Source organism: Bidens hawaiensis, unplaced genomic scaffold, assembly GCF_021521415.1.
Source record: "Bidens hawaiensis isolate Kalapana, Puna unplaced genomic scaffold, B.hawaiensis_p1.1 tig00021676_1, whole genome shotgun sequence".
Lineage (NCBI taxonomy): Eukaryota > Viridiplantae > Streptophyta > Magnoliopsida > Asterales > Asteraceae > Bidens > Bidens hawaiensis.
The window spans coordinates 11720-16050 of NW_027493366.1; positions in this window are offsets into that span (position 1 = coordinate 11720).

A 4331-nucleotide genomic window follows, 5' to 3' on the forward strand; every position below is an offset into this window, starting at 1 on the left:
CTTCAATTTTTACAAAATGTATCCTAATACATATTTTTCTAAAAAAAAGAAAAATGCAACTAATCTATTTATTACATACCAATTTATGAATAAATAAATTACACAAGCCTAAGATTATGAATTATTACAACCATATTGAATAATAAACATAATCAACATACACAAACAACAATCAACACATCCAAGGTCTAGGTTTCGGTTATGACACAATCAAACATACCAAATGTTCTAAGCATGCAACCTAAGCAACCAATGCCCAAATACCCCCAAAACAAAATCGGCCCCCCCCCCCCAAGAGGCTACGGCCAAATTTTTTTTTTTTATTTTTTTTATATATTCAACATCCAAATGTTAATAATGGTTTCCTAAGATCTTTCCATGCATGTCAAGATCTTACAAAACCATGAGGGGTAAAATCCACCAAATTTTCGGACTTCCCTTTTCACCCATGAAAATCCGAAATTTATGAATATGAAAGGAGCATAAGTCCTTGTAACCGGCTCTTGATACCATTGTTGGGTTTTATACAAGGTTATCAAAGTTTCAAGTTAACCATTTTAACATGAAAACGCAACGGAAGCTTAGATTTTAAAACTTGTTAATGAACATACCATTATGTTAAAACTAAAACCCGAAGCCAAGGATCAAAATTACAAGAACAAGATGCTCACAAAATGTAAATTGTACCTTCTTATACCTTATGAGAAGATGTAGGTGGATGAAGAAGATGATGTCTTCAAATGGCAAGGTTGCAAAGGAGAAACCCTCAAGCTTTTGATACCCCAAGCTTTTAAACAACAACACCAACTTGTTGCTAGGATTAGAACACTTGAATCAAGCTCACAAAACACCCCTTTTCTTTGGCCAAAGTGGCCGTGAGTTTTGGAGAGGAAGAGAGAGTTTTTTTTGCTTGTTTCAACACTTGAAATTCAAAAATGGAAGATACACAAATGCATGTCTTGTGAATGGAGGATGATAAAGTGGTCAACAAAGCTTTTGATTGGACCAAAACCTCCACCCACATGGGGTGGCCGGTTTTATTATTTATTTATTTATTTTTTTTTTTGTGTTTTGATTTAACCATTTAAAACATCTCCATTTATTTTATAAAACTCATTTTTATAAAATGTACATACATTTATATAATTATTTAACCAATTAAATAATTAATTTATATATAAACAAATTATCCAGATAATTTATTTAAATCCTCAAGTGTGTTTGTTTAGAAAACCAATTTTTCTAAACATGTAGTGTTCGGTATTCGTTTAAATGATCAAATCATTAAAAGAATACATTTGGTGTTGTCTAGCTTGTTATTGGGTATGACCCGACTTGGATCAAACACAGTTAGCCACATTAGTATAAGTATGTGTCTCGGGCATACGTAATTCCAACAGATCTATTGTTTTAGAACTAACAACGTACGTTAAGCGAGTGTTCGGTTTTGTCGGTCCAAACTATGTTATGAGATCAAGTTGGATCCAACAATTCCAAGTACTTAAGAAAATAATTAAAATCAGTTTGTAAACTATTTTTAAAGAAATATACAAGTCTTGATAGCTAAAAACACACTTGTGTGTCTTAAGCGAGTAAAAATCGGATTGGTTCGGTTTCCAACTCACAACATGTTCCTTGATGGTTTCCATATGCCAAATATCATAGATCTTGTATAATAATTTATAAATGAAAAATATTTAAGTTTTACAACTAAAAAGTTAACAACAAATCTTTTAAGCAAAAGTTTCGGTTTGGTTCGGTTTCCATCTCCCAACGAGTTCATAGATGGATTCCACATGCTTAATATCAAAGAACTTGTAAAAATGATTTTTGAACTCAAATCTAACATTAAACATGTTTAAACAACTATTTTAACAAAACTAGTAAGCAAAAGTTCGGTTTCCGTTTTGGACTGTTTACGGTTAAACCGAGGTTAGTCTATACAAACCCACACCATGGAACTTCATAAATATGACAAATAAACTAAAAAGAGTAGAAGTTAGTCATGGTTAGTATGCGCAACAAGTTATATAAGTGTATATATATTAAGGACCACGAAAGTCCTACATGCCTTACGAAGTCCGAAACTTAACCGACCGGGGTCGAATAAGTAACTACCAAAGGTAACAAGGGGTGCGTATTATATATATGTTGTGCCATATACTTCAAGTATTAATAAGAGTTACTAAGTTAGTTAAAATGTAAAAACTACATAAATTTGACTTTGAAAGTCAAACCCGACATAAACATGAATATAACCTTGAATGATTCTTGAATTTGAGTGAGGAAAGAGTTTATGAGCAAGGATTTATATTAGAGATGACCTTGTATTTATAGAAAGAGTTAAATTTGGTTAAACAAGTGATTTAAGGGTTAAAACTCGGATTCATTGGACAATAAAACCAACAAGGAGACATAAGGGAACATAAGGAACATTTTGGTCTAGTGATACTTTACAAAGTTTCAAAAATGACAGTTTGGCCCCCGAAGTTCGTTTTAAGTGATTTTAACGCGTTTTAAGGCCCGTAAAGGATGTTTCAAGACCCAACAAGTGTAAAACAATATTGTAACATAAAAACAATCATTTTTATTATATCATAAGTTTCGGTTTACAAAACGGGTCAGTTACATGATAAATGGATCATAAACGAATACAAACGAGTACAAACGGGAACCGATTTTGACGAATGTCACAAACCAGTTGTTGAGAAAATATCTAACAGTATGTCGTAATTTCTATTTAAACATATAAAATATCTAAAATAATTACATGATAATTACACTTGAATACAAGTATAATCTTTTGGAACAACTTCTCTAAAACAGTAACTTATGTCACATAATATTTGGGAACAATTTCTCTAAATTACATGATAAATTACACTTAAATACAAATATAATACACTTGAACTCTAGCAAAAACTCTACCCCACCGGTAGTGATTTTTTGGGATTTAACCCTTATGGACAGTTGTACCTATTCCAGAGGACACGCATCCTATTTCCGAGGCCACCAATTCCAACAATGAAAAGAGTGGAAGTCATAATCACGTGGTTTTTGAGGCGGACGTGGTGTAGTAATGAAATCACCATACGAAATTAAGTAAGCATGGAGAAGCATTGCAATATGGTTTTGATATGTCTTCTTGATTGTGAGTCTATTTATAATGATAGTAGAGTTACTGTTCACATATGCCATTTCAAATGACGGATGTCTGAAAAATGTATTCCTTAAATTACATATATTAGTGTTTTTAATAAAAAATCTTTTTGATATTAAATTTGCTAATTATTTATATAATGTTATTTTGAAAATAATATATATTAAAAAAATGTATTTTTAAATTACATATATTAAGTGATTTTAATAAAAAAAATATTTCTTAATATTAACTTTTTATTTGTTAATTTAGGAAAATAAGTAAAAATAAAAAGAAAAAGGTAGTGTGTTGTCAAATCAGCCAGAAAGTACACTATTCACATCCGTCATTTGAAATGACGGAACATGAATAAAATATACGTGATCCGCCATTTGAAATGGCGGCTCAAATGGCGGAACTCTTGGTTGTCGTCCACCTCACCAGACAAGATCTGACAGGCCCTACATGTTTGTTGACATCCGCCATTTCAAATGACGGATCTCCTATTTTTCTAATACATCTTTTCTTTCTCCTGTAATCCATTTTATCCTTCATCTTCTTCCTATTTTAAAACATTTCAATTTCATGATGCATGCTTCACATGATATGATTTGATGCGTTCAATCATGTATTGCATGATACGATCTAATGCAGAGATTTATGCAGTTGACCAATATTTGAACATAATTGTCGAAGCACGAAATGAATCTTACCTGATCCATGACGATGTTTCCACGGATTTTCGAGATGAACGAACCACGTCTTGATCTTCTTCTTCTTCTTCTGCGGCTGCGCCGGCGACCTGCAATGTCGAGACCTGCAATGGTTTCGGGGGTGTGGAGGCGACTGCTAAGATATCCTGAGGATTTCTTGTTCACAGACACAAAAAGTGGTGGTGGCTCTTACTGAGCATGACCCACGATAAGGAGGTGGAGACCTCCTTATATAGAGTCTCATGGCCACCATCATGGTACCCTAATGGGCCTAGCCCAGTTAGGGTTACCTCCACAAAACCCCCTCGGCCCAATAACATCGTATTAGTCCATGTAATGAAATAAGCCAAACATAATAGATTTAGGGTCGTAGAACCGGGTTTTAGTACCATACCCCTACAAGCCCCCCCAAGTCAAGTGTTGCTCCTGGGCGCGCAAGCGTCTAGGTGGAGCGCTGGACTTTATAAGGTGTGAGGTGG